The sequence below is a fragment of the Panthera uncia genome, assembly GCF_023721935.1.
Source record: "Panthera uncia isolate 11264 chromosome B2 unlocalized genomic scaffold, Puncia_PCG_1.0 HiC_scaffold_24, whole genome shotgun sequence".
Classification (NCBI taxonomy): domain Eukaryota; kingdom Metazoa; phylum Chordata; class Mammalia; order Carnivora; family Felidae; genus Panthera; species Panthera uncia.
Window position 1 is genome coordinate 69,873,405 of NW_026057580.1, and position 14,933 is coordinate 69,888,337.

General features: G+C 44.1%; 1 protein-coding gene across 11 annotated transcripts in view; it reads right to left on the reverse strand.

The window, feature by feature from the left end:
* The window catches only part of FYN (FYN proto-oncogene, Src family tyrosine kinase), a 211,614-nt gene that overhangs the window by 71,089 nt on the left and 125,592 nt on the right, over nt 1-14,933 (reverse strand). The window lies entirely within an intron of this gene.

Sequence of the window (14,933 nt, forward strand, 5' to 3'; positions counted from 1 at the left end):
GCCTCTAGAACCAATAAGAGCTTCTGACCTCCTTGGATACTGACAGTTAAACTTGTATTAAGATAGCTTAGTAGTATAACGACAGTAACAAATTGTAACAATAGCTACCATTTATTGAGAACTTATTTTGTGCTTGGCACTTCAAAGATGGTATTTCGTTTAATCCTCAGAACAACCTTGAAAGGGTATTTCACAGTTAAGGAATCTTAGGCGCGCAGAATTTAAGTTAACTTGCCCGGGGTTACCCAGTCAGTGGGACCTGGATCCGTTTCTAAGGCAATCACATCCTCTTCCTACTACCCCATGCTTCCTCTTGAGAAGCATGCCTGCTCCTAGCCATTTTCTTTATTCTGTTTGAAAAGAACAAAGATTGAGAGATTTAACAGTGTGATAGGAGCTGGGCATTGCTGTGTCCTACCGTTATATTATTGTTCACACTAGGGCTGCAAGTGCTCTTTACGTGTTTTTTTTTTTTTTTTTTTTTTTTTAAAGTTTATTTTCTGCGAAAGAGAAAGAGAGCAAGCGGGGGAGGGACAGAGAGAGATGGAGAGAGAGGATCCCAAGCAGGCTCTGTGGTGTGAGCACGGAGCCCCATGTGGGGTCCGAACCCACAAACCATAAGATCGTGGCCTGAGCCAATACCAAGAGTCAGATGGCTAACCGACTGAGGGACCCAGGCGCCCCTAAGTGTCCTTTTCTTTACAGTGATCCAGCTTAGGACTGGCTCCTAAGTCTCCAGGCCATTTCCGTCCTGGAGTAGCGGGGCTCCTGGGTTAGAGACGGTCTGGGGGCAGTGGCACGGCCTGGGAGAAGGCTGTGAGTAGCCACGTGGTGCACAACTTATCACCTGACGCCGTGGAGCTCAGCTTCCTTCCCGCTTGAACGAAAGGCCTCAACAAGGAGCTCTCAGGATTCATACCAAGCCTGACACTCCTAAAGGAGCCCAGGGCCCTCCTGTACACATTCGAGCAGAACTGAGTCTACGCACATGCACAGCCCGACTCTCCACTCTCCACAGCCCTAGATGAATGTTATCATGAGGACTCACTGAGTGATCTGACCAAGTGGTCAGGTTTGGCTATGAACGCTCAGATATCCCCCCTGCTACTACCAGAGCCTGCACCATGGCATATTACGAAAGCTTTAACGACGGGATAGGACCTAGGCATTACTACACCCTACAGCTTTGATTTCATTGTCTGCACTATGGCTTGAAGTGTTCTTTCATACTATGGTTCTCAGAAGACCCAACTCGGCCCTCCACTTCCCTTTGCCGCTACGGTGAAGAACAACTTATGGTATGGCACAACCAGCTCTGGTATTTGAGACCTGCTTTTGACCCACTTCCCCCTCCTCACAGGGAGGCTCCAATTCTGAGTCTTCCCTTGGATTGCTAGGTATAGCTGTTCTCCTGAATTGCCTGAGATGAGGAAGTTACAAAACAACAACAACAACAAACCAATAATAAGAACAAAGAAGAGTCTCCCACCCCTCTCAAGTAAAAGTTAATCAGAAATCACCATAGTAACAAATCCCCAGTTTTCAATGATTTCATTTTCCTCGCATTCTTGTCTTTCTTTTTATTTACAGTCAGCCCTACCTCCAGTCTTTATTCAGTAAACATATTTTGCTTATTTCCTCTCTATGTGACAGGCACTGTGCACAGGGTTGTGGATATGGAGTCAAGTAAACAAGCCCTGCCCGTGAGGAGCTTCTATATACTTAGGAGGGAGACAGTCAAATCTGCATTTGGGGTGGGGAGGGAGCACAGAGGACCCTGAATTCATCCAGGCCAGCAACCGTGAGATAACTGGTCCAGATGAGGATGGGATGGGACAGCACATGAGAGCATAGAGGTGTGATACAGCATGGTTCCATGTGGTTTATTGGATTTGTTCCCATGCTTAGAGAGCACTGAAACATGTGCATGTCGCAAAGCTCTAAGAGTGAAGGGGCCAGGTTCCTGCTCAAAAGGAGCTTGTAGTTCAATGGAATGGATATAAGCACTGGGAAGGTGGCTGGAAAGGAAGCCACATCATAAATAACTGTGTGTCCACTCTCCTGAGCACTCACCATAGTGCCTGAACTGTGCTATGCACGATAAGCAAATGATCTTTGATCCATCAACAACAGCCTTATGAACTGGGTATTATTATATTTTACAGATGGGGGAAAGGAGTATAGGGAGGTCGAGTTACTTGACTAAAGCCCCACAGCTAGGTTGAGCTGGATTTTAACCCATGCCTGGCTGAGTTGAAGACATAATCTTAACTATGCGCTAATAGGCTAAAGTACTTGCACGTTATCTAGCTGATACTCGGTATTAAGTAGGAGTGGAACTAGGTCTTGATAGACACATAATGAAATGGGGAAGGGAGAGGAGAAGTGTGGGGTGCCAGACAGTGAAGCCAAGAGTGGGAAGAGACTGCACTCAGGTGGATGGAGGCATCTGAGTAAGATGTGACTTCTTCAGCTGGGCAAACAACTCCATCCATTCTAGCTACCTGTCTATGCCTAATTCATACCTCATAAATCATCCCCAACTGTGACAACACTGTAGCTTTTGTTGCACGTAAGAATAAAGATCTAGAACCGAATTGCTGCAGAGGTGATTTACTGTGGGACTATGTAAGTTACATTTTCAGAGAGCCCTGTCATGAAAAGAAGCCCAAGATCTTTTGAGGCTGGTAGGAATGGGGGATGTGTAGCTGGGTAGATGGCTGCCTAAACACGATAAGGACAGACAGCAACAGAGACAGACATCTGCAAGGCACCCCACTGAACAGGGCGCGTAACAGCTAATACGCAACAATGACTGATGACCGCTGATGTCTACAAGAGGAGCCTGAAGAAGGGACTGGGGTGGAGATGCAGGTGGGTAGAAGATGAGCAGGGGCCTGCTAATGGCAGTTTACTCCATCACGCCAAACAGGAATGACTTTTGGCAGAAGCAGCACTTACACTGTGGCTTTGCACGGAATACGTAATATTAACCAATTCTTTACGCTAGTGTCAGAAGACGGCTTATATTTTAGCCCTGACGGCTCTGCTCACACTACAGGCTTATCATAGTCAGAGGGTGGAAGCTCTGCCCATCTACCAGCACGTCGTCAGTCAGCAGCCCTGAGCAGCAGCCATTTATTTGTGCCAGCACTAGGCAGAACTGGCCTGTCCCAAGGGCTCATGCAGAGCTCCTGTGCAGCTGCCTTACAGACTCCGGGTGACAATGACCCAAGCGTGGCTTCATACTCTGTCCCAGTTCTGGTTCAATACAACCCCAACTCACTGGGTGAGTAACAATGATACATACTTGGAATGAGCCTGGGCAACAGCTCTGTCATAATTCTTTTTGACAAAGGCTGACCTGACATGTTGATCATCAGCCCAGGCAGGGAAAAAAAAAAAAAATGTCCTGTGATTAACCAGCCTACACGCCCTTGGTTTCTGCCAGGTCTCATCTTTAATCTGGACACACATTTCCCGAATGCACTCTCCACTAAGCCTCCCTCTTGGTTTCCCATGCATCTTGCTTTTCTCTTAGGATTTCCATTTTCTACACAGGTTCCATTCCTAAAATTAAAATGTTGATAAAAATTAGTGGATCTCTGTATCTCTTATAGGAAATTGGTTATTTATAAATAACATATATATATATTTCCTGCCTTTCCAAACCCACTAAGCTGTTTACTAAGTTTGTTTTTCTTAACCACATCTCAGTTATTTCAAATCTGTATCTGTCTTCACATGCTGGCTGCTTAGTCTTCCCTTTCATTTTTTTCATTATTTCTTTTGTGCCTCAAACATTTGTCTCTTCTTTAGCTTACAATAATGGCTCGACTAAATTTCTCTTTTTCACTTTTGGCTCTGTTTGCCCGTGGCAAAACAAACAAACAAAATGTATCACTTTTTTTGGGTACCAGAGCATTTTTGCTTTCTCAGTTTAGGCCAAGTAACAAAATATCATTTATTTTCAAACCAAATCAAAACAAATCTACCCCAAACTCTCCCCCTTCATTTCTCTGTTGTAATTCCAGCATAAAGAAGTGATGCTATTTATTGGCAGAATTTTCAGTCTGCCAGTACCAAGTACTGGTAAAAACGTGGAACAACAGAATTCCCAAATACTGCTGGTAGGATGTAAATCGTTAGTTACTTTAGAAAAACAGTTTTAGGATTGTTTGTTCTAGCTTGGAGAAGAATGCTGGTGCAATTTTGATTGGGATTGCATTGAATGCGCAGATTGCTTTGGGTAGTATTGACATTTTAACAATATTTGTTCTTCCAACCCATGAGCACGGAATGTTTTTCCATTTCTTTGTGTCTTCTTCAATTTCCTTCAAAAGCTTTCTATAGTTTTCAGCATACAGATCTTTTACAACTTTGGTTAGGTTTATTCCTAGGTATTTTATGGGTCTTGGTGTAATTGTAAATGGGATCGATTTCTTGATTTCTCTTTCTGTTGCTTCATTATCAGTATATAGAAATGCACCAATTTCTGTACATTGATTTTGTACCCTGCGACTTTGCTGAATTCATGTATCAGTTCTAGCAGACACTTGGTGGAGTCTTTCGGGTTTTCCATGTAGAGTAAGTATGTCATCTGCAAAAAGTGTAAAGTTTGACTTCTTTGCCAACTTGGATGCCTTTTATTTCATTTTGTTGTCTGATTGCTGAGGCTAGGACTTCCAACACTATGTTAAACAACCATGGTGAGAGTGGACATCCCTGATGATGTGTTCCTGACCTCAGGGGAGAGCGCTCAGTTTTTCCCCATTGAGGATGCTATTAGCTGTGGGCTTTTCATATATGGCTTTTACGATGTTAAGGTATGTTCCTTCTATCCCGACTTTCTGAGGGTTTTTATTAAGAAAGGATGCTGTATTTCGTCAAATGCACATGTACCCCAATGTTTACAGCAGCACTTTCAACAACAGCCAAATTATGGAAACAGCCCAAATGTCCATCAACTGATGAATGGATAAAGAAGGTGTGGTTTGTATCTACAATGGAATACTACTTGGCAATGAGAAAGAATGAAATCCTGCCATCTGCAACAACGTGGATGGAACTGGAGGGTATTATGCTAAGTGAAATAAGTCAGAGAAAGACAGAGATCATATGATTTCACTTACATGTGAACTTGAGAAACTTAACAGAAGACTATGGTGGGAGGGAAGGGGAAAAAATTGTTTCAAACAGAGGGGGAGACAAACCCATAAGGGACTCTTAAATGCAGAGAACAAACTGAGGGTTGATGGGGGGGGGGCAGGAGGGAAAAATGGGACATGGGCATTGAGGAGGGCACTTGCTGGGATGAGCACTGGGTGTTGTATGGAAGCGATGGATCATGGGAATCTACCCCCAAAACCAAGAGCAGACTGTCTACACTGTATGTTAGCCAACTTGACAATAAATTATATTAAAAGAAAAAAAGAAAGAAAAACAATTTTGTATTATTTAGTGTGAAAATGAAGATGCATCTATCCTAGGAGCTCCACTTCCACTCCTAGGCACATATCCTAAGGAAACATGCATAGACTCACGTAGGTGAGCCAGAGGATATGTGTACCTGCAGGTCTGGGGGAGGCCCTGGAATCTGTATTTCTTATAGTTCCACAGGCGATGTGGGGGCCTGACTCCACAGCAAGGGTCTGGGATTAAAGGCTTACAGTATCAACTCAGATCTGTGTTTGGAGCTGGGTCCCCTCCAAGGCCTGCGGTCACAGCCACAGGAAAATTCACTGAAGAGGAGTGATTAGAAAAGGCACAAGCCTGCTAGCTGAGTAACTATGCTCTGGGTGCTGATCTCTGGTCAGAGAGAACCAGTCTGAGGACCTGGGAAAATTCATGGTCATTTCCTCTTCTTCCTTCTCTGTCAGCCCTGGCTGCCCAGGCAAGGTTCGGCTTGTGTGTTCCTCATGCAAACTCAACCTCATCTCAAGAGGTGCTTGGGGTCGGCATGATCACCATCCTTGTCTTTAACACAAAGCCCTGAAAGTGCCCACCCAGACAAGACATCGTTCTGAATGCGGTGTTCCCCTGCCAGGAATGAGGAAACATCTAGGTGAAGCTTCAGGAGAGAAGGCTGAAGGCTGAGCCCTAGTAAAGAACCATGGTTCTTTTTTTTCTTCTTCTTCTTCTTTTTTAATAAGAAACATATTTTCTTTAATGTTTTAATGTTTACTTATTTTGAGAGACAGAGAGACAGAGAGACAGAGAGAGAGAGAGAGAGAACACGTATGAGAGAGGGGGAGGGGCAGAGACAGAGGGAGACAGAATCCCAAGCAGGCTCCATGCTCTTAGCACAGAGCCCGACGTGGGGTTCCATCTCACTCACCAGGAAATCATGATCTGAGCTAAAATCAAGAGTCCAACGCTTAGCCCACTGAGCCACCCAGGCGCCCCTAACCACAGTTATTCTTTAACACACAGGTGGTGTCTCTTCTCTGTGTGAGCCTTTATGTGGACACCCACGTTTGTGATTCGTGGTATCCTGAGTCCAACATAAGTACAATGTCGGATGCAACTTGGCTTTTAATAAATACCTTCAAATGACAATGAACAGAAAGTGAGATAAGAAACCTTGTCTAAAGAAGTGAAAGCAGCTTTGTGCCTTCCTTAAAGGTGCCCTCCACCTTCCTACTGCTGTCTGCCCTCATTCAGGGAGGCTGTATAATGGTGGCTCCCTGTCACCCTCACTTATGGTCATTTCTCCTCCTGATGCCAAGAATGGCTTCTACCATCTCCCCCCCCCCCCCCCCCCCCCCCCCCCGCCATCTCTAGGTGAACAAATAGGGAAAGAGCATGAATTGGTCAGATGACCTCCCTCCGTTGGTCCATTCCCATAATCCTATTTTGAAACTGAAACATCCCTGGGGCAAAGTACCAATTACCATGTGGCCACTGTTCTTTTAGGTTTAAAAATATCTTCAAGGTGTCAAAAGCTCTACAGATTCTACTGGGCATCTGAAACCTGCCCTGTTACTCAGCCCCAGTAATGTACTGAGGGTGGAGGCAATTTGTCTAGTTTAAATATTAACTCATACTAATATGCAGTTCTGGCAAGATGCATATGTGTGGGAGATGATGATGTTATGTTGGGAGGAAATGAAGATGATGATATGACGTAAATATAAATGGACTTTGGGCTGGATTTCAGGGAGGCCACACAGAGCCCATCTCCGCATGACTTGGCCTTATTCCCACAGTCCTGCCAAGGTTCTGTCTCTCACTTAAGGCCGTGGTGGTCCCCACTGGAGCAGCCTGCTACCCACCCGGCCAACTGTCTCAGGAGAGGCCCCGGCCAGGCAGTTCATTACCTAGGCATGTAGGAGAGAGACAGGAGTGATTTTCCTTTTCATGGTTTCAATTCTACTCCTTCACTTCTAAAATGGGTTGCCTTCTCACTCTCTCCTCTCTGCCTCCTTTCTCATTGCCTTTGGGTGTCAGAAGGGTAGAAAGCCATGACTGGGGGGAAGAATTTATATTTTGAGTAGGTGGCTAAAAGTACTCTGGTTTCTTCCCTGTAAAGTGTGGATTATGCCAATGTTTAAAAGAACAGACATTCTACCATTATGTACTACTAGGATGTTACTGATACCTGACCATCTTCGATATGAAAAAAGGAAACATCAACTTCATATGGCTCAAACAAATTAGTAGATAACATCTAGACCACTGACTGGCCACATAGTAGGTGCTCAATAAACCACAGGTTTAATGGGCATGTGTATGTGAAGAAAGGAGGCATGCTGGAGCCTGGGGGTTCTCCTGGGGAGCTGGCCTTTCTATGTCAGGCACAAATGACATCCAGTGATGTCCCGTCTGCCCAGGAGATAGCCGATCTGCCATTAAGTGTCCATAGTGTCCAGCTATACTACCAAACTTATCATTATGGATTACTGATAACATTTAATGAGTTTAACTGAATAGACAAAATGAGTTATTTTGCACTTGATCTTAGCCAAAAGGCCGAGAAGCGATAAAATGAGTTATTTTGATAAAAATTAAGAGGAAATAAAAAAGAAAATAAAGAAGGGGGAAAGCTGCATTTCCGTCTAATCTTTATTTGGTTTCAACTCAAGAAAGAATCCACTGCTTAGAGTTTTCAAAAGGAACCACAACATTTGTATGAGAATCATGTTTTTAATGTATTAGCTGGAAGATGGGGTTGGAGGGTTACTTTTAGAGAGAAAAAAGGAGCTTTTAGTGTAACTCTTGGGTTAAAAATCTCCGTATGAATCACACCATTGAAGAGCCAATTTCAGGGGTCACTAAAACTATTTCACTCCTGTCAGACAGCATTTCTGCACCTACTAAGCTTAATTTTCACCTAAACAGTAACGTTTGAAGCATAGACTACCCAGAAGCTTTACTCTGATGACTGATAACCTGGAGGGAAGCACGTGGGTCTCAGGCAGAAGGGGTTATATTTAGCTCCATGACCTCCTCACGGCCATGAAGAGACAGTTGAAAAGCCCTGGCTTTTTGGCACAGTCCTCTTGGCCTGGTATGATCAGAAAGCCCAAAGGGAGTAAGGAACAGATGGGTTTGGGGCAGCCACATTCTGATTCCTCACAGATCACTTCTGTGGCCCCATGAAGTGTCATCAACCTCTCCTATTACACTGTCTATGCCCACAGGGCCTGAGTCACCTGAATGCAGGACCTCTCCTTCACGCTCTGGGACTTCCACGAACCAGTGGGGCTGCTGGGTCCAATCAGGCGCCAGATGCTGGGAATGGCCACTGTCTCAAAGTCACCTGAGCAAGGTCACCTGGGCCTTCTCCTTTACCTGTGCTGGTGGGAGAGCCGGGGACTCTGCCAGCCAGATTAGACACGGAGCCTTTGATCAGAACTGGATGGTCTAGAGGGATGTGGCTTTGTAACATTTTGGGTTAAGAGTTTTTGGACTTGTGGCTTTTTGTGATGATAATCATTCTTGCTAGCCATCTACCCACTGACTTACATGCCCAACACTTATTTGTTTGCTAAAAACAGGCTCACCGGATTTAGTGAAGAAAAGGAATAAATGACAGAAGAGAAAGATAGTTTGCTTGGTAATGCCTGGAGAATCTCCAGGGTGCCAACAGTGGCCCTGGCTTTGTGGTGTGATGGGCCATCTGGAATTGTGTGTGGCTGACACCAGCCATGGGACAGAAGTCTGAGCATCCAAAGGAAACAGTGCCATGAGCACCTAAGTCAGGTGGTTGAGGAGTGGGAGGGCAGCTGCTTCTATAGATACAAAGATTCCTTCTTTGTCTTCAATTATTTGCCGAAAGGAGTCTAAAAGTCCTCAACTTCTATGTGGAGACCACGTGCTGGGGCGATGCAGAGAAGGAAACCAACTGAAAACTTAATTGGTTACTCGGGTTTTCTCTTCTAGATTCTGCCTACTTTAATAATCTTGAAAGATGTTCATGTTAAAGTCAAGGGAAACATGCAGGTTACAAAACACTAGGTGGAAATATGAGTCTACTTCCTCTGTTTCCATTCTTGCCCTTTATGATCCATCTTCTACATAGCAATCAGAGTAATTTTTTTTTTTTAAAGTTACTGCTAGTCTTTTTTTTTTTTTTAAATTTTTAACGTTTATTTATTTTTGAGACAGAGAGAGACAGAGCATGAACGGGGGAGGGGCAGAGAGAGAGGGAGACACAGAATAGGAAGCAGGCTCCAGGCTCTGAGCCATCAGCCCAGAGCCCAACGCGGGGCTCGAACTCATGGACCGCGAGATCGTGACCTGAGCTGAAGTCGGATGCTTAACCGACTGAGCCACCCAGGCGCCCCAGTTACTGCTAGTCTTATTATGGTTTCCTATCACTATTTAGAATAAATTTAAACCACACAGCCATCCCTGCTCTGGCCCCTGCCTATCTCTCTGACCTCCTCTTCCATGGCTCTCCCTTCCATGCCTCTTCTCTACCCAGACAGGCTGCCTTTAGGGCCTCGACACAAGCTTTTCCCTTTCCCTTTGCTCTCCCCCGCAAAACCCATATAGCTGGCTTCTTCCTAGGATTCGGGTTCCACCTCAGATGTCACCTTTTCAAAAACATTGTTCCTGGCACCAACTCTCAAATGGCCACTGCCCTGTCACTCTATCATGTCACTCTGTTTTATTTCCTTCATGCACCTAATACTCTCAGAAATGATCTTATTTATTTAATTAGTTATTTGCTGCCTACCTCCCTCTATGAGAATGAAAGTTCCATAGGGGCAAAGGCTTTTCTTGACCGTTCACTATACACCCATGAATGCTGAAGGACTACGGGGAGCTGTTTATATACATACACATAGGTTAAGGTACACATTTGCATTCACATTAAAAAAAAAAGAAAAAAAAAAAAGGACTGGGAGAGCACAGGACAAAAGATTATCCCTGGATGGGGATACTGAGTTTCTAGATGATTCTAAGTTTCTTCATTTTGCTTATTTTCATCTTTTACAACAAGAATGTACTACTTTTGGAATAATGAAGACAGAGTTTTCCCTCTGTTTTATAGTATAGTCACTAGGAAAAGGTTGCCTGGGTACAGCTAGACTGAGACTAGAACCACAAGATGCCAGAGCTGGAAAAGAGCATAGGGAACATTTGGTGCAATCCCACCTTTCACATCAGAGATGAGGAGGTCGAGGCTGAGCAGGAAATGACTACTGGCTCATAGAGCAGAACATGTAACAACTACTCTGGGGTTCTTCTCACCACGCCAGTGGTTCTCAAACTTAACACACATGAGAATCATCTGGAAAGGCTTGCGAACACAGACTGCTGGGCCTTACCTGTGGTTTCCAAGAGTGGGTCTGGGGAAGGGCCTGAGAACCTGCATTTCTGACAACTTCCTGGATGATTCCAAAGCTGCTGGTCTGGGTCCACACTGTGAGAACCACTAGGGGTTAGGCTATACCACGTTGCCTCTCATGACTCCCTCAGAAATGTCTTACTCTTTTTGCAGGAATGGTAGTGATTAAAACAATACCTTCAACCAAAGAATTCATAGAAAACCCGATCTTTTAGGCTCACTCTCCAAAGTTCCTAGCAAAAAGAAGGAAAGGAGAAACAGAGAAACAATTTTGAGAGCCTACTCTATCCCAGGCATTGTTCTAGATGCATCTACATTTTGTTTGTTAAATCTATTTTACTGCTGGAAACCTAAACTACTCAGAGAGATAAAGAAACTCGTCTAAGAGCAAATGGCTAGGGAGTGATGGAGACATATTTCAAATCCATGTTTGAGTATATAAAGTCCACGCTCCTTCTCCAATCTTCAGAAAAGAACAAAAAACTGTCACTGTGGCATTTGGAGTGGCAAACCAATGTCTCCCAATGTGAAACACACACCCCTAAGAAATATTAATATGATGTCATGCTCCCAAAGACACTGAAGGTGTGTATACCAGTATTAACATCCAACGTTTTCTCTGGGCTTGAAGCCAAGGTTTATTCATTTACATGATATTCAGCAACTTCTAATCCCAGACCGTCAGAGTAGAGATGATTTGAATCAATGCCTAGCTCACTGCAAGTCACATCTGTGAAATAACTGGGAAGGGAGAATTCATCAATCTCAGTTTCTGACAAAAGGAAGAATTCACACATGCTTTGTGGGAATAGAACCAAATTTTGCAGCTGAACAGAACTGTCCCACTATTTGAAGAACTAAATTTGAATTCAAAGGCCAGAAGCCAAATATGAGAATGTATCATTTATCATTTTAGGTAAAAGGTAACCTACACATTAGTTAATACTCCTTTTTTAATTTATTGATGGGGAAATTAATGAGAGACAGGCAAATCTAGGTGACAAGGTCACCCACACCTATAGATGCCCACACAATCAACGAGTCAAAATTTGTCCTACTACTGTGGCCACACTCAACTCCAAGTTGGAGAAACCTCTGTAAATACTGTAATGGCAAAGGGCCTTGATGACATTCTTATCATTACAGTTTTCACCGGAATCCCAGGTTAAGTGCAAGATTAAATATTATATTAGTGGGTTATTTCAGGAGCAACAGCAAAAAAAAAAAAAAAAAAAATGTGGTTTTCTTTCTTGGTCTCTTTGTATTTCTTATTTCACGTCACGAGTTTTCCCCCCATATGTTTTATTCCAGAACCCTGAAGCAGCTGTATAAATAGGTTTTACATGCAAATAAAAGGAAATACTTGCTGTGTAATTCTGGCTATAGAATCAGAGGAATGAGGGCTTCGACCAAGACAGCTCACATGATGAGTTCCTTCCTGTGCCCTCCCCAAGTGTCCTTGGGGCCTCTTCTTTTAGAAGCTCATTTTCTAATGAAATGGTCAACGAAATGTCTGTACATTTTGGCTAGCAAAGCTGGCCAGTAGAGACCTTGAAAGAAAGATAAGAGGGAAAGAGGAAACAGGGCAGAGTGTACATGAAAAAAGGACAAGAGGGTGGGACTGGGTGGCTCATTGGCTTAAGCGCTGACTTTGCCTCAGGTCGTGATCTCATGGTTTGTGAGTTTGAGTTCTGCGTGGGGCTCTATGCTGACAGCTCAGAGCCTGGAGCCTGCTTCAGATTCTGTGTCTCCCTCTCTCTCTACCCCTCCCCCGTTCATGTTCATGCTGTGTGTGTCTCTCTCTCTCAAAAAATGAATAAGCATTAAAAAAAAAAATAAAAAAAAAAAAAAAAAGGACAAGAGGATCCCAGAGATGGGTACTCAAGGGTGGCTAAAAGTTGTTATCAAAGGCAACTTTGCTCTAAACACAATTATGCATATGTCTGGAGTGACTGTGGTCTTCTCTGTGCACAAATCAGTAAGGCGGGCCAAATTCATGGCCCCTCATTTGTTAATATCTGTAAAGGTCTGGCTCTTTCACTCCTAATAAAATGCATGGAGTTTTATTAATTGTAGAAAAACGAAGGTCTGAAAGATCTTGTAGAACGAACTCTGCGTCTCAAAGCCAATGAGCTGTCTCTGCAGTCAGCTTCTGAGCTAGGCCTCTCATGCAAGACATGAGATTGGACTGTGCAGCATGAAGTGTGCACAAGCTGTTTTTTCATTCCCGACTCTCGCCCTGTATGAACAGTCTGGAAAATGGCCATCTTGGCTTTCCCAGAGGGCATGCTGCTGCTGCGGCTGCACATGCAGTGTCAGCCTATGGTTATATGTTTGCTTTACATGTTATACTGGCCCTGCAGGAAGAACTGTCTCCTGTCTCCCTTTCCCCTCCGCCACCCTCCCCCGCCTGCCCCTCTCTCTCTCTCTCTCTCTCTCTCTCTCTCTCTCTCTCTCACACACACACACACACACACACACACACACACACACACAGTCTCACACAACATGGAACCAAGCTCCATATCTACATTCCCCAATTTCTATCCAAATGGACATTTATTCCATAAGCTGCAGATATATTTTGGCAGTGTGTGGCTGCTGTTGATTCTCCTAGATTCCTCAGTGGCCTTCAGCCTGGGGTAGTTCATGCAGAAGACAAAAGAATAGCTACTTGGCAGATAATACTCTTCAGGCCTCAGGGAGGGCACTCAGCTGGAAAGAGCTGTTTTCGTTGGAGATCGGAAGTGCTTTTCCAGCAATTATTTGATCTTTCCTGGGAACTTGTGCTTTTGAAAATCTCCCAGCCTGGTGGAGCACATGGACTTCTATTCTGGTCTCAGCATTATCACCAACCAGACGTGTGACTTTGGGCAGATCATCTGGCCTTTACTTCACCTCAGTTTTCCTACTTGCCTGCTGGAATAATTATTCTTACCCTGCTTAATTCGTGAGATTTTTTGTGAGGATGAAATGAAGTGGTGTATGTGAAGGTATCGGGAAGATATAAAAAGCGAATGCATTGTTAGGTGGTATTTGTATTAGGTTTTTCATTTTTCTCCCCCCCTGGCTTGGCTTATATCATATGGGTATGTTCTGGTTTTCTTTCTCAGAACGAGGTAGGAATTCCCTCAGGCCGAGGAGAGGTAATAAGTGCAACTCAGGGAGAGAACATCATCGCTTCTTGTTATCACTCGGAAAAAGCAAGTAAAAAGTGCAGGACCAGAACACTGTAATACTATCCTAGAAAGTCTGCTTTTGCTAGGGGCACACAGCATTCTGGTCCTTATTTGCGCCCTCTTCAGAAGTCCATACTAAGAAGGCTACTGCTGCAGTGTTGAAGGAATGAACTAATGAATGCATCCACCCATCCAATCCATCCACCCACCCACACACCTTTTACAGACCAACACTATGTATCTAGCAGTGCGCACAGAATACAAACATGCAAAATACTATCCCCATTGCTGAAGAGAGGTCAGCCAACGAGAGTGTGGACACGGGAAGGATTTGTCCTCGTCCAACGTGGTCAAGTGTACCCTTGAGAGAAACACATGTACTCTGGGAGCTCAAGCATATGGGTCATTCCTACCCCGAGGAGGCTCAGACAGGTTCTCAGAGTATGGGCATCTGAACTGGGCCTGCAGGAAGGACTAGTGAGGAGCAGGGTAGGCCAAGTGCTCCCTAGCTCTTACAAAGGTACAGATTCTAGAGGGAACATTCCAGAGAGCAGTCTTGGTTGTTTGTGATGAAAGCCAAGAGTAGAGATGGGCATCTACAAAGTTGGGCAGGGGCCTAAAAAAAAAAAAAAAAGCAAGAGCAGGCCATCAAAGCTTTTGAGCAAGAATTACACAACAGATTGGTATCTCAGAAAGATTACTTAGCAGCAGGGAGGACAGACTGAAAGAGAGGGTAAGGGGTAGGAAACAGATTTAAAATAATCTAATGTAAACATCTGCATTTCACAACACTGAACTCTTTACAGCAAGTACTGGTGTAAGAGCATTCCTCCGAATTCTAAATTAATAACAGCCAATCACCAGTTAGGGAGGTGAACAGTCAATGCCTTGTAGGAACTACTCTTCAAGTAAGAAAGTTCCCTTGCACAATTTAGGAAACAGATTTCCCATTTTAT